This window comes from Phodopus roborovskii, unplaced genomic scaffold (assembly GCF_943737965.1).
Source record: "Phodopus roborovskii unplaced genomic scaffold, PHOROB, whole genome shotgun sequence".
Classification (NCBI taxonomy): domain Eukaryota; kingdom Metazoa; phylum Chordata; class Mammalia; order Rodentia; family Cricetidae; genus Phodopus; species Phodopus roborovskii.
This window is the reverse complement of record NW_026126407.1, coordinates 32,171,070-32,187,861: the sequence shown is the minus strand read 5'-3', so window position 1 is coordinate 32,187,861 and position 16,792 is coordinate 32,171,070. Positions and strand designations below refer to the sequence as shown.

The 16,792-nt window shown below is 40.2% G+C and overlaps 1 protein-coding gene across 2 annotated transcripts in view; it reads right to left on the bottom strand.

The window, feature by feature from the left end:
• The window catches only part of Sgcd (sarcoglycan delta), a 510,909-nt gene that overhangs the window by 139,117 nt on the left and 355,000 nt on the right, over positions 1-16,792 (bottom strand). The gene's annotated exons all lie outside the window — the stretch shown is intronic.

Below are 16,792 nucleotides of genomic sequence, written 5' to 3'. Positions count from 1 at the left end.
GCTTTGTATAAGTCACTCTTCTTAGTCTATACTATTACTATGTATGTGTTCTTTACAGTCAAGTCAATATATCTATATTTCTGTGGTGATTTGAAAAAGAATGGCCTCCATAGGCTCACATAATTGAAAGCTTAGTCCTTAGTTGGTGGAACTGTTTGGGAAGCTTTAGAGATGTGGCTTTGGTAGGTGAGAAGATAAACAGACAAGGCCTTAATTAAAGCTGTGGCTGGAGGTTGGGAAGGAATCACAAAGACAAAAGAGATGAGCAGGCTTAGTAAGAGGGCAGCTCTTACTAATTTGCTGGAATGACCCAATAGGCGGTCCTCATTTTACCAGAAGGACATCAGGTACTACAGGCTGAAACTGCATCTTGAATGGGAAACACAGGCAACCAGCTGTGAGCCCAGGATCATAAGAGATGTTCACTGTTCTTGAACCCCATATTTGTGATGTGGGTATCAGAACGAAAGGAGGCTGGGCTTTTGCTCTACAACGGGCAGACTGTCAATTAACCTTCTGCTTTCCCCACTCATTCTTGACTTCAATTTTGTTGGGTATCCCAGAAGGCAGAGATCCTCTGGTTTGAATTACTTTCTAGAAAGTAAAGACGGTATTCTGTTTTCTCATAGGTGAAGGAGAGGATGTTGCGTAGCTGGGAACCCTAAAGTAGGATCTGAGAACATGTGATTACCTAACTGGTCTTCTTTATCCAGTCCTCTTCTGGGCCCCCACTGACTTCTCATCCATTCGTATTTCTAGGATTTAGGTCATCCTATTCTACCTTGACTTCCAAGCCTACAGAGGAGCCACCTGACAAGACTTGCTAGAGCCCTGAACCACAGACCACTCACATCTCTTTTGCTCTTACTGAAAGGCAAATAATGGGTTAAAGCTTTGCCCTTTGAGCCCGCTTTCATATCCTACTTGATATGTTTCAAAATTGAACTGATTCTCCTTGTTTGTTATTGCTTACTGTCTTCTCTGTGACCACATAACTTCATTAATTCTTAAGTCTTTTTGGAAGGGAGCAAGGATGAGTTCTTACAGCTGTCAGTTTGTGTGTGTGTGTAGAGTCACCTTGTACTATGTTCATCTTAAGAGGAAATCCAGCTAAATTTGCATGCAAGGAAAACAGCAGGCAGTTGCCAGTCTGGATCTTGGGAGCTTATTTTAGGTATTCTCTGTACATTAATGAGATGCCTGGATCATGTCAGATCCTGTACCAGGCTCTGGAGAATGGAAAACATGAATAACCTTCATCTTTTAGAAGTTCCCAGCCCATGAGGAGGTGTAGCGAATGCCAAATAACTATAATAACAATGTGGTATCAGTTCAATGGAGACTTATGCTCTCTTGGTAGGAGACACACAGATTTTAATATTTGCACTGAATCAAACCCAGATCACCACAGTCTGTTTTGACAGGATGTAGTAGCCTGGTGTTTCTTATCTGGATAATCCTGCACTGTGGTATATTTCCCCTGCCTAGTGAGGAGCAAGCAATCTGTTCTGGAAACCATAACAGGGAAAACACAAGACAGCTCACAGACAACGGCCACACTTCAGGAGGGCTCTTAACTGTGTGCATGAAGTTTAGAGGAAAAGAACCAGCTGTTGGCATTCTGGGGAGAGTCATCCCAAGGAGAGCCAGGCTGGCTTTTTGATATTTCCTCCTCACATAAAGGCAAGGGGAAATCACAACTATTTCCATCTAACGCTAAGTAGGTATCAAGGGATGATGGCTTTGTGGAACAAAGGTAGAGTACTATTGTGGGACAGACTTGGACTTTAATCTCAGCTCCATTTCTTCAGTAATTGTGTGGCTGTGGGCCAACCACTTCTCTTTGGGCCTCAGCTTCTGTGTCTATGAGGCAAGGTTCAAAACTACACAAAGTAGTGCAAGAAAAAAATATGTACAAACTGTATGCACAAGGATGTGTACAAAACCATTTTGGCACAGTAAAACAAGGAAACACAAGAGCAATGTTAGGAGATTGCAGAGCAGTGGTTCTCAGCCTTCCTAACTTCAACCCTTTAACACAGTTCCTCATGTTATGGTAACCCCCAACCATAAAATTATTTTCACTGATATTTTATACCTACAGTTTTTTGTTGTTCTTTTGTTTATTTTTCTACTGTAAATATCTAATATGTGGGATAAGCCTAAGAGTGGAATTGCTGGTCTTGTGGTAGACTGATTCCTATTTTCCTGAGGAACCACCATACTGATTTCCAAAGTGGTTGTTCAAGATTGCACTTTCACAAGCAGGGGAAGAGTGTATCCCTTTCTCCACATCCTCTCCAGCAAAAATTGCCAGAAACTGCTAATTCTTACACAGGCACAAGAAGTCTACAACCTGGGCCTGGAGCAATGTTAATGCCAGAAGGGAAACCTTCAAAAAACTATCAATATCCAAACTACACAGAATAAACCCTGTCTCAAACAAAACAAAACAAAAAATCCAAACTACCATTATAATGGGAGCATGTTGAAGAGACACAGGGAACACTGAAAAGCACTCCCCACTGATCAAATTCAAACATAAGCAATGTAATAAAGTCATACTAGGTTATAATCCAGACTACAGAATAAATATTCAATACACAAATGAATAGCTAAATTGTGACGTTATAAAAAATTCCTTGTAGAAGAATTCCAGATAGATAAAAAATCTCAACTCCTTAAAATGGACCGAGCATAATGCTTTTCTGTGAAAGTGAGCAATATAGAAGGGAGACAAAAAGATTTCTCAGAGCTAAGGAGACTGATGAACAGTGTGTCAGCCAGGTGACCAAGATCAACAATATCAACAGCAATAAATCACACTGATGGCAGGTGTCATTGATATACTGAAAGGGAAATGGCACTTAAGCTCAACAGTGGCCCTTTCCCTTGAATCTATAACTCCCTGCACTCAAGAGGCAAATCACAGTTAATGTCCATTTCATAAAATGTCTGACCTGTACTTCTCATAACTCTCAAGGTCATCCAAACAAAACTAAACCCAGCACCTGAGATACTGTCAACAGCCATAGAGAGATGAAGATGTGAGGCCAGATGTAGTAAAACATTCTAGATGGAATCCTGGATCAGACAAAGGGACATTAGGCACAAATTAAAGCAGTTTGAGAAGAGGAGGAATTTACAATAACCTATCAGCATTGGTTTGTTAATTGTGTCATGACTGATTTTCTTATTGATATCAAGTGTTGGTAAAATAGTCTGGATTTTAGGTAGATGGGAAAATGAATTGAGCAGAAAGTGAGTCTTTTATTATCATTTGAGGCTGCCAAATTCTAAGCTCTAGGGTTTTAGAAAGAGGCCCTGGGGAGGCATCTGTCCCTATGTAGGTGAGAAGGGTGTGATACCAGAGACTAATGATTCTACTCTTTGCTCGATTGTATTGGGAAGTATCCCTTTGCCCAAATTTTTCACAGTAGTAGATACAGGAGAAGAATATTTCTGCGGACACATAGTCTGCCCCTCAGCTAAGCTCCTTTAGGCAGCATATTCCCTGGTCAGCTGACAGAAATCAGTGTAATCAGAAATTACTGGCTTCTTTGAAGTAGCTGTCACACAGAAGAGAGTGCCATGATTAACACTGAAGCAATACAAAACCTTGAAGTGTTCTAGAAATTAAAAACGTACAGTTGTCAACTGGACTTGTCATTAGATCTTTTCAAAGTGGTCATTAGTCATGTTTTCTTCAGTGCACACCAAGTGTTTATGAAGCATCACTGTTTTTCAGTGGATACTTTATGTTGCTCTCCCTTAAAAAGTAAGTTTTTACAAGCAATACTATAGTATGACTTTGAATTTTGCCTGGGGCATTTTTATAACTATGCTTAGACCAATTTCTATTGCTTTACAATGTTTTCCTAGTATTGAATAATGAAGCCACCCTGTGAACCATTTTCTCAAAATAAGCTGGGACACAGTCCAATTATTGCAGCATAGCTTTCTAGCTCAGCTTGTCTGCTATGTGCCCAAATTTGGGTGCATCTTAGTCTCTATCAACACTTGCTGGTGACGAACTGTTTTGTTTCAAGGATTCCTTCCAGGCACCATGGTCACATGTCGATGTTACAAGGAGACAGCTAGTTCTTCTCCTACCCAGTACATTCCTGGCACCCATTAGGATTTCGATAAATATTTGTTGAATATCTGAATGTTCAAATCAAATTAAGAGCCAAGAGAGAGTGACCACTGTCAACAACCGAAGCAATCAAATGAAGTCTGGTAGGTAGCAACTGTCCAGATTTTGAGGAAAACAAGCCATTAAGCATGAGTGAGCAATGAAGATGGGAACAGGAGTAACAGGGAGATGGTGGCAGTATAGACATGTAAACAACAAATATTTCTCTACCACCTAATTCAGTGGGAGGAACTGTGGGGCTACAAATGATATTTGACTTGCCTAGCCTCTAGGTGAAAAGAAGCCACAGCACAAATCTTTACCCTAGAATTTGATAAGGTAAAGATTAAAGGATGTCTGAAACCTCCCCTGGGTAAGTATCACCTATGCAGCATCTGGTGTCAAATGACCCATCTTTCAACTGCTGTGTATCAATCTATCCTATTAATATTTTCATAGTATCTTGGAAGCAGGAAGTGCCAAATGACAAGCAGGTGGTCTTTGATTCCATGGCATTCACAAATCCACTGGGGACAGGTAATAAACTTAAGAGTTCCATAAATAATAATGCATTTGCAACTGCGATGTAATTTGAATTCTTGGCATTATTTCCTGAGTTAGCAGAGTCTTTTTGGAAAGTCTTTCCCTATGCCTGTATTTTGGAGTGTTTTTCCTATATTTTCTTCTAAATTTCAAAGTTTGAAATTTAGAACTTTGAAGTTCTTTTTGTAGGGAAGAGAGATAAGGATCTTACTTTATGCTTCTATATAGAAGTACCAAATTTTCTCAATACCATTTGTTGAAGACACTGTCTTTTCTCCAACGTGTATTTTTGATATATTCCTAAAAATCTGGGGGGCTTTATCTTTGCAGACTTAATTCTGCATTTTCTATTTTATCCAAATTATCTACGAGACAATAACATTTTTTTGTTGTTATGGCTTTGAAATCAGGATTATTTGACTCTTCAAATAATATTGTGTTTTCTATGAATTTAGGGATTTCTTTCTGTAATTATATATAAAGAGTATCATTGGAATTTTTAAGAGAATTGCATTGAATCTGCAGAACACTTTTGGTAATACAGCCATCTTCACTATATTAATCCTTCTGATTAATGCATATGAAAGAACATTCCATCTTCTAATGTCTAATGTCTTTCCTCAGTTTTTTTTTTTTGTGAAGTTTCTTGTATAGGTCTTTCACTTTCTCAGAAAGGTTCATCCCTGGCAATTTTTAGAGGTATTGTAAATGGGATTTTTTTCTTGGCTTCTCTTTAAAAAGCAAGTTCATTATTGAAACAGAACAAGAGATCTGCATTTTGTCCACTGATTTTGTATTCTGTTACTTTTCTAAGGGTGTTTACATATCAGAGTTTTCTGGTGCAGGCTTTAGGGTCTCTTGCCTATAGGATCATATTAACTGCAAACAGGGCTAACCTGAATTATTTGTAATGAAGGCCTTTCCAAGGAAGAAACTTTCTGGCTGTGATTTAAGGGGTGAGTGAGCACTGGAGAGAGCTAAACCAGAGGGGAAGGAACTTTTGATGCATGTGTGTTTATCCAGAAGTGTGAAAGGGTACTGTCTATTTAAGAGGTGGAGATTAAAGGCTACCACGGTGAGAAATTTATGATTGAGGGAGACATGATAATGTGTTAACATTGCCCACAGTGCCTCTGATGAACAAGAATGCTTAACTTTTGATGTAAGAAACTCATTTGCTGCTCTTTATGCATGGTGTCTTGGGAATTAGTTAAGAAATTCCTTCCTACCCTTTTTAGTTTCTTCAGTTAACAATTCAGTTTTATTATTCATATCATCTTTATTCTCCCTGGAGTTCACTTTCACATGTAGTTAAGTAAGAATACAAATGGAAATCATTTCTCTCTACACTATCACTAAGTCACCCATTATTTCCCCCATTAACATGCCACACTACTTTGGTTACATTAACCCCCAAATATAACCAGTGTCACAGTCCTTTACTTCATCATACTGCCTGCCTCAGTATTCTTGAACTACCATTCTCTTGCCTTTATTTCTGTGCCTTTGAAGTGTGTCTAAAAGTCTGGGGTGGGGGCTATCCCAGTACTTTTCATTTACACAGGACATTTGAAAAGTTTTAAAATTTCTTCAGAAATGAGAATTAGCTGAAGGATTTGAAACAAGTAAGTAATTGGAACTTGACTTTCATGTCAGTATTGTGTTAGTTTTGTGTTAACAACATGCCTCACACCTGGTCAATTATGGAGAAAAATTGATGTGCTCAGCTCACAATTACATGGTTCAAGTTCATGATGTAGCAGTCACATTGGTTTGGCCCACTGATGAAATGTCGCAGTGTGGTAGGGGCTGGTGTCAAGAGTGAGCATTGCATCTCACACCAAGAACAAAAAGACAGAGGACCCATAATTCTCCTTTAAGGACATGTTCCTGAGTAACCTAAGGACCCATCTATAGGCTCTTTTTGGACAAAGCCTTTCCATATAAACCTTTTGGGGACACTATAATCAAAGATCACAAATGTGATCACTCTAGTCAGCTTGTGGGTGTCAACCTGTTATTGATGGCCAGGACAGAGACAATTTAGCAACTAGTTTGGAAAATTATGGCTGGAGCAGAGTTAGAGGAAGACAGTTTTAAAACTAGTGGAGATTGGTGGTTGGGCTTGGGCCTGAGAAATGGGGAAGTGTCCAGGATAACCTTTGCATTGTAGACAATGGAAAACAAAGTCACCATTGAGTGAGAGAATATTTGGAGTAAGTACATAGTATAAGATGGAGTCTTGTTTGAGTAATGCTAAGAATGAGACACACAGGGGTCTCGTGTGCTTCTGTGGACTAGCATCTCTTTCAATGCTGTGATATATATGTCAAGTTCCACTGTATAGTCAAACTGGAGACCAAAACCTCCTTTGTAGCCATTTTGTAGTCAATTTTTCTCCAAAACCTTGCATTACATTGTTGATTTTCTCTGGTAGCTTAATTTTTTCTCTCTGCTCCCTCTGCTACCTTCAGTAGGGATCTAGGGGATGGCAGACATACTACAATATAGTAGTTGAAGACAGTGTCTTACTCAAACTTCTCATAGCTTGAAGGTTGTGAACAATTCAAATTTCTCAGGAAGTGAAATCACATGCGCATGCGCACGTACGTACGTGCGTGCATGTGAATGTGTGTGTATGTTATAAAAGCCAATCTCGAATAACATACACAGATCATTGATAGTCAAATAAGCAGCAGATATAGAATTATAAATTAATACTAATTTTCTAGTAGAGATCCCTGAACTATAGCCACATCCATAAAAGCATACACAGTTGCTATCCTTTCCTCTTTGGTTATAGGTTCAGATAGGAAAATCAAATGAAGTGCCTTGGGAAATAATAACTTCCTTAGTGTCCCCAAGCTCCCAAATCCCAAAACCAAACAGATAAGACAAGTAAGAGCTTGTGACCAGGGTCTGCTGTGTGAAAGTGAGGCTGGGGCAGGGTTGCTTATAGAGCCATGTGATTTAGTCTGTGGTAGGGGAAGTCCATGTGAGTTCAGCAGTCACCCTTAAATACAATCACTGTAGTGTTAGCCAAGGTGACAGAGCAGTGAAGAGGCAGCTAGGGCTAAGGGCTGCATCTGAAAGACTAAATTAACACTCCAGTGACATCCCAGGCCCTGGTGAGATCAGACAAAGACCAAGGTGGTCCTTGGCAATGTTTAGTATACAACTCTACACATTCTCATGTAACCCTTTCATCTTCACAGAACACAACTCTTGCTTTGGCTAACTGCCTAAACCCTTCTTTGTGATTTTTCCAAGATTCTGCAGAGAGCTGTGAGCAATCACTCTTATAAGACAAAATAAAAAAGTAAATGTTTTAAAGGAAGAAACCCATGAACTTCAACACACTCCCCATATTCTTCCTCCTCAACCCATGTTAGTATTTCCCCCTATTCTTAGCAGGTTTTCCATCCACAGAATTTGTTCTAATGTGGATAACCCATATCTCTAGTGTCTATTGCTCATAACTTTATGTGCACAAGCTACTGCATATTTAACTCTGACACTACCTCATTGAAATAACAAGAAGGCAGAGTACAGAGGCCCAAGCCTATTACAATCTCAGTATGTAACTGGCCAGAGCAGGAGAACCACAGCTTCAAGGACAATTTGTGCTACATAGCTAGTTCCAAACCAGATTAGTGTATCTAGGAAGACCCTGTCTTACACGAAACAAACAACAAAACCATAAAAGGCTATGCCAGAATCTCTAGCAAGATAAGGTCTCTGATATATCTGATGGAGGGTTTAATGTCCCCAGCCCTGTCCCACTGCCATATGAGGAGGAGGCTGGGGCCAGGTGTCAGGCTTGGCTTGGGCAGGCTCCCATGCTGTAAACTGCAAAGAAAGACTCCCTCCCTCCTGCTCCATCATTATGAACCACGCATTCTGAGCTGTAAGTGCAGGGGCTGTAATGCTGATTCTACAACTACTGAGCACAACTAGGGAAATCTTGACCAGCAGCGCGAGACAAACTTGACTGGGGGTTCTGAGACAACCAACAAGCAGAGAGAGAATGCAGGTGAAGAGACCACAGCCTTTCCCCATGAGGCCACTGATTCCAATATTAAAACATCAAAACCCACCAGAAACAGGTTGTTGTTTTCCTGATTCCTGAAACCAACACAAACAAAAATTGCTCTGTTGCTATTCTTCAGAGCAGAAATGTCAAAGGCCAGAATTTGCTGGCTTTCAGCAACATTTGCAAACAGGGCTTTTCCTTGGATGGTGCCCTTGTCTATGTGGCCTGAAAGCACCTTCAGATTTGAAAGCACAGATCTAGGCCTTGTTGCTAACCCCCACACATTCCTCAGCTCTGTTTGCATGTCTCCCTCACCCCCATCAGTGAAGGCCTGTTGCTATGGATGAAGACCTTTTACAGAATGGTGTGTGATATTCCAGGAGCCAAAAGATGGATCTCAGGAGCAATTTGTGCAGAGAACATGCAAGGCTTACAGAGAAAAAGCTGAAGACACAGTTACCAACAGCAAGCACTCATACCACACACATATGCCCCAAACAACATACAGAATAGCATCAGGCAACAGATGCCTTCCAGAATTGAAGAGGTTAAATGAAACAGTACAGATTAGGAATTAAGCATCATGTTCACCATCCCTTAAGTGTGGCTTGCTTTTTCTTTCATTCTTCCTTTCTCTTTCTTTTTTCCTTGTTTTTTGTTTCTATGTAAATGGTATGAATTACTGATATTGCAGTTGGGCTGCTAAGTTTTCTTGACCTCATCAAATTAACAGAAAGGTTATGCTGAGATCTGCTCTGCACTATACATAGTGATTAGAAGCCTTATTTGTAACAGACAGGCTGAGACTACAGCCAACCCACAATGGAATTCTGTGTAAATGCAGAAACTGAGTAGCTGTGCTTCTATTTTTTTTTTAAATCTTCTAGTATAAAGGAGAAAGCAGTACCTGCTTTACAGATCACCACAGGAACTAAGACAATATATGCAAAAAAGGACAGCACAGTGCCTAGCAAACAGTTGGGGCACTCTGTGATAACTAATTTGAAAGAATGGGAGACATGCCCCATGGGTATGGAAATGCATTGTACTCATTTATGAAACTCTCAAAACCACTGAAAATAAATAAATATACATATGCACAGCAATCAAGGAAGATGTACACAAAAATGTGCATGCGCTTATGCTCTCACAGACAGGTGCACCCACACACGTGAACATGCATACACATACATGGACACAAAATGCATACACATACATAAATATAAAAAAATCACATGGAAAAGGTAAAAAATTAAGATATTGCAGAATAAGATATTGTGGGCAAATATTAAGAGAAAAGTAAGAGATCAATAAAAATGGCCAAGGTGGCTATAAAGCAACATCATGTCCATGGTAGAGAAATAAAAAGATACTGTGTACATGGCAGAGGCTGCATGTAACAGCAGTCTGACCAGAGAAGTCATGTTGACAAGGACCTGACATGTATCCATCAATGAACTTAAACAACCATAACTGGTAATTATTGCTACATGGGAATTCATCCACAGTATGTAAGATTTCCACACCAAAAAAAAAAAAATTCTATTGGAAAACTCAGAGGTGTCATGGACCAAATAATAGCATGGAGATGGGTGATGGGAACTCGAATATTCAGCTAGTTAGAACTGATACAGGAAACTCTGAACCACCTGAAATAGGGATCTATGCTGTTTTCAAATACACTAAAAGATTTGCCAATACTACCAATGTGCTGTTTTACAAAGGAACTTTAAGTGAGCATTATGCCAAATGTATTTTCGGCTGTGGTGCCATATTAAAGTATAAATCAATTTACAAAGATAATTAAGAAGGAAATGCATCCTGGATGCCGAATCAGCTGCCTTCATTTATATTGATTGCCTGGCTTCCTCCCTTGCCCTCCTGGAGTCTGTTATCCTTAGGAAGGTTGGGTAAGTCTTGCAAATTCAACACAGATGATATCACTGCCACAGGGTGGTGGGGGTGGGAGAGCATAAGTCCTCCCAAACCATTTGAAGTCTAAATTCAAGCTCTATCCTATAAGACACTACAGGGATGACCCAGGTCCTCCATGATCTCCTCACAGTCCATTCTCTAGAAGTTTCCTTCCATCCCTTCCTCCCTACCTTCATCAGGCCCTCCTCTACTTCCTTTCCTTTGTCCCCCTCTATCTTCCTCTGCTGCATCTTGTCCTTGCCACTCTCCCTTTTTGTCATCTCTCCTTTCTACTCCTTTCCCTGCCCCTCCTCCCTCCCCCAAAGCTGCCACCATCCTTACATTCCCTCCTGGCCTTCTGCCTCTTCTCTTCTCCAACTCCCTCCTCTACTTCTTCCTGCCCTTCTTCTTCTGAGATGAGGCCTCACTAGTTAACCTAGCCTATCCTACAACATTCAGTCCCTTTGCCTCATTCTCCCGAGGCCTGGATGCCAGACCATCAGGACTGGATCCCCTGTTACTTCTTCTTTTGGAACTCTGCATTGCCCTCCTTTCTTCAAACAATCTGATCTGGGACTTCACACTTCCAGGAATTTGCCCTTTTGATCCCTATGACCCTTCCCCTTGCATGCCACAGTCACCTGTCCTCCTCAGAGTCTTTCATTACCACAGCTAACATTTCTTTCTCTATTCTTACTCAAGCTTGCTCTTTATAACTTTCAGTGTGACTTAACCTTTCACTAGATATCTACTTGAGTGATGTTTAAAAAAAAAAAAATCTTTCCTTACCTCAGTACAAAGCTCACAAGGCAGTGAGCCTGTCAATTCACTGCTACACACAAGGGTTAAACACAGTATAACTCATAGCAGGCACAAAGGTGTATTTCAGGTAAATATTTAGTAAAGTTAATATGAGCTCCCTGATTGCCATGACACATTACTCTGTAGTCCTGAAAAGAAGGTGGGTCCTCATTCAACATGATTCTGAGGACAGTAGCTTCAGAGACACAATACCCTTGAAGAAGAAAACAGACAAAGGTGAACAAACATGGTAGCAAGGACAACATGGTACCAGTGTCTGCAGATTATGGTTTTGTGACATTTTATTGCAATGACTATGAGCTCAGTGACAGGATTGAGCCAGTGTGTTTTCCCTCTTAGTCATGCAGTGCTCAATGGACTGTGAAATGTGGTGGCACCTGTGGTTCACTGACACTCTCCTGTCATCCCTGTACCATATGTTTGTGATACACTGACTCAGATGATGTGTGTGCAGGCTCCCATCCAATAGCCTTGCACTTCCAGCATTCCTGAGGAGTTCAGATATGGCCCTTGTGTATCCGCTATGCAATCACTTTGTCCCATCCAGGCTTTATTAACTTGTAGCCAAGCATTTCCTTATCCTGTTGGGAGTACTGAGACCTTGCAATGCCTTTACAATGCAGATAGAATGTACATTAAAAGAGAAGAGCAGTATTGCTAAAAGGACTATATAATTTTTGGGTGCTCTGAAGATATAGAAAAAATATTAGATGAATGAGAATAAAACATTTCAAAGAGCTATATTGTCCAAATGAACACACACATGATTAAAAATAAATCTTTAGGGGGAAAAGATGTTCACCTGAAAATATAAACTAAGCCATTTAGTGATGATGATCAGTCTGTGGTCATGGTAGGTGGTGGCATGGATCACTGTCACTGGTAGTCACGGCAGGTGCCATGGCTAACAGGACTAAGAGTGTATTCTTTGCTAGGCACAGTTACTATTGCTTTTCATGTGACCTGTATTTCCCCCCTAATGTCTAGACCAAGGATGGGTAAAATAGGAGGTGTCACAGACCACAGTGTTTCTTATAAAGTACTCATTCCCTTTTAAGATGTCGCTTGGTGTCATCAATGAAGTGATGTCTCATCTGGTGGCTGTGTTACTTAATTTTGATGGTTAACTTGTTTTTAGTATTCTAACACCAAGAGATGTGAGTCTGTAAGGGTATATTTCTAAGAATGATTATGAAGGGTCAAGACTCCCTCAGAGTGGAAGCATCTTCCTGTAACTGCCCAGGTAGAAAGAAGCCTAATAGGAAAGCCTAGCATGTTTGGTTTTGTCTCTTGCTGCTTCTGCCATCAGTATAGTCATCCTTTGTTGACATCCAAGCTGGATTTCATGAACTGAAGATGAGTGACTCACCAAGAACTGTCTAGGCCATTGCTGAACTACCAAGAATATACTATGTAAGCCAATCTAATAGATCTGTTCTCTCTCTGTCTCTCTCTCTGTCTCTCTCTCTCTCTCTCTCTCTCTCTCTCTCTCTCTCTCATTTTGTTCCTGGTCCTCCAGACAATGCTGACTAATACAAATCCTATGAATGCTCTAATGCCTTTATAATGTTTACATTTCCATTTTTATGAAAGAAAGTTGGCTTCAACTATAATATTTTTCTATTTATAGTTAATTGCTTTAAAAGATGCACAGCTATAACCTGAATCATATCAGAGCAGCCAGACCACTCAGTGTGTAGTGACACAGGGCAGAAGTCAACTCAGTGATGATGCTGGTAGACCACAGATCACCACTCAGACTCAGCTCTAGCTCAGGCTGAATAAGGGGATAACTACTGATTAATGTTCTTCATAGCCAGATTTGTGAGCCATGCTTTGTGTGTCCTGTAACACATTGCTCCCTTTCAATCTTGTGCATTTATCTTCTCACAAGAAAACATCACACATCTAAAGTCAGTAAAATAAAGCCACATGAATAATGTTTGGAAATGTGTACACATTGGAGTCATCTTTCATTTAATAGAGAATTACTAGTCTTCAAAAATTAAATATTTGCAAATTTTATGGCAAAACTTGAATAGAGTCCTTCCTGTCTTCATACCACCCCCACTCCCAAAATATTATGATTAAAGTTTCTAATACTTGGATTCATGCAATTTGATCAAAAACCATGTGTCAGATTATAGTGATGAATATGTCTGTGAAACAAGTTCAAAGAGAACAATCCAAAGCTGGTAGGGCTTTTTTAATTATTCAAATTGAAATGACTTTCACTGATAATTAGTTTTATATATTCTTTGAAGAACTGTCAAGTCACAATTCTCAAAAGTTAATATTTGAACAAATCTATTACTGGGAAAGTAACACTTTTTTCCCCACAAGAGCTAACTACAATCCCCAAAGCAAGCTTTTGCTCAAACAAAATGACTCATCTAGTTAAGTGGATGAACACCGATGGTGACTACACTCCAAAAAAAATTGAAAGTGAGCAAATAGAAGAACCTTGGGTCTTCACTGGAAATCTGATGGCTTCTTACCTCCATCCCCTGCTCCCTGGGATTCTGCAAAGGGCTGGTTTCCTCAGTAGCTGTCCTCCCAGACTCACTACTGTTCTAAAGACTAAGCCTCTAATTGAATGGTTCTGAATTTGAGGGTCTTGACCCTCTTAGGGATAGAACACATGGGGTCACCTAAGACCATTGGAAAACACAGATATTTGCACTACAAGTCATAAGAGTAGCAAAATTACAGTTATGGAGTAGCAATGAAAATAATGTTATGTTTGGGGTTACCACCATATGAGGAACTATACTAAAGGGTCACAGCATCAGGAAGGTTGAGAACCACTGCTCTAACTCATCAAAACCACATTCTTCCAATATACCTAGTCCAATAAGCCCTGCCCTCGAGCTCTTGGGCTTTCCTTAGGAGACTAAACTAGGCAGTATCAAACAGATTCTGCTACTTCTGGATGTGGTCTTGCTGCTTGCTTCACTTTAAATGAAGAATCAGTTTATACTTTTATCAACACATATTCAGGCAAGGTGAATTTGCTGGGTAAGCAGAAGGCCAGGCCAGGAGAGTCCCTAGAGGGAATTCAGTTGGATTTTTTTTTTTATTTCAAGAAGGGGAAAAATTAGGACCAGAGGTGGCTGGTAACCTCCAAAGGTCCACAAAGCAGTACAACGTCCAAGAATGGCATCTTGTGGGGGGGAGAACCTCTGATACTTCTGTATCAGATGGGACTTTGAGAAAAGAAGGTCTTTGCACAGCAACTTTAATGCATCCCAGGACTGGTTTTGACAATGTGGTACCCTTTTCTTTCTGGAGCAAAGTGTAATGAGTACAATTGTTACTAAACCTCAACACCTAATACAAACTGAAATAACAGCAGTTACTGAATACATGCTTAGGAAATAGCCTGATGTACACTGTGCCACTTCAACATACCAACATGCTCTTTAGTTCTGGGCATTGTTATCCAGCTCTTGTTCTTTGGATGGGGAAACTAAGAATCAAGGGTATAAACCGACCCATCTAACTTTATCTAGAGAACCACAGGAAAGGCACAGATTTTAATTGGCAAGGGGTTTGCTTCACTTCAAAGACGGTACTCACTTCCATATTACTAAACAGAATCATTTCTTACTAAAATTATCCACAGTTAATTGCATTTGCCTGAAACTTAGAAGGGAAAAATTAAGCCTTTTCCTCTGTATCAACAATGATGAAGTAGTTACTTATTTATGAGATATAAATTTCAATCAAATCTGATTTTTAAACTTTAAACATCATGCAAGTCATCTACCAGCAAACTATATCTCAGCCTATGTGTCGATTTATTCTCTTTTCTAGGTGTGTGTGTGTGTGTGTGTGTGTGTGTGTGTGTGTGTGTGTGTGCACATGTATGAAGGCTAAAAGTTTATGTATGTGTGCATTCAAATGCATGTGAGTGTGCATTCATATGTTCCCCTATGTGGAGGCTAGAAGTTGATGCTAGGTGTCATTCCTTAATTGCTCTCCTTGGCTTTGGAGACGGGATTGCTCCCTGAACTTGGTGTTTCCTGACTCAGGCTGGCTGGCTAGTAAGTTCCCAGGGACCCTCCTATCTGCCTGCCATCTCCTTTTACCACTGCTGGGGTTTAAGAAGTCCTCTTCAGTGCCTGACATTCACATGGGCATTGTGGCTATTAACACAGGTCCTCAAGCTTGAATGGCAAGCTGAGCCAATTCCCCAGCCCAGAGATAGGTTTTCAGAACCTCGTTTATTTACATGGCATAAATACAACCCACAAAGTGCATTGATGCTGGCATCCTGAGGTAATATCAGGGTAATGTGGAGTAACTTTCAAAGACAGAGGATTCTTCTCTCTAGATCCCCCTCTCTCCAGAGCTGATGCAACATCATTTAAATTTAATTACATTCCATAGAGACTGAAGGCTTTTCCACTTCCAAGGGATTGTGTGTCTGCTCTGAAGCTGAGAACCCAGGGGCGGGTGTGATTCTGGTGGCAGGAAGAAAAATTACATTGCAGCATGTTTACTTCTAACTGAGGGATGTAAGAGGAAGCTGTTACATCTGGCTGCTTTTCTTTGCCAAATTCTTTAATTGTTTTGTAATTTGAGGGAAAAAAACCAAAGGTGATGAAAGAAAACAGACAGAAATAACTAACAATAAATAAAGCAAGCTCATAACAGAATTGTAACTCCATCACCATGGCAACACATGCTTACATTTCTAACCTCTGACCCCCTACAGCCATTGGAGGCTCTTTAGGGAAATATTTGATATTGTCTTTTTTTCTTCCTTCTGTTGGGAAGATGGATATAAAGAGATCCATAGTTTTTTTTTCCAACTAAGACTCATAAATATCATTAAGTGCAAGTGCCATTGCATTGTAGGAAACAAGACTCTCAGTATCCTCACAACTGAAAATTAAACCCTCTTCAGGGATAGAGAGATGGGGCTCAACAGATAAGAATACTTACTGATCAACCATGAGAACAAGATTTTGGATACTGGCACTCACATCCAGGGGGGCTGACCAATGCTGATATGTCCAGCTCCAGTTCCAGGGGATCTTCTGGCCTCCATGGGTACTTGTACTCACACATGTACACACCCCTTACACTTACACACACACACACACACACACACACACACAGAAATAATAAAAACAACCCTTGTCCAAGTTATTGAGAAAGTTAATTCCCTGATAGAGCCACTGCTCCTTAATAGGCTAAATATCAGATATGTGCTTTCTATGGATCCGATGTTTAATTAACAGCCAGTATTCCCAAGGACTATGGTAACTTATTCAGTTGTTAAGGCCACTGACATGGGGGGGGGGGTGGCATCTTTTCTCCCACTGAGGAATGGTTAG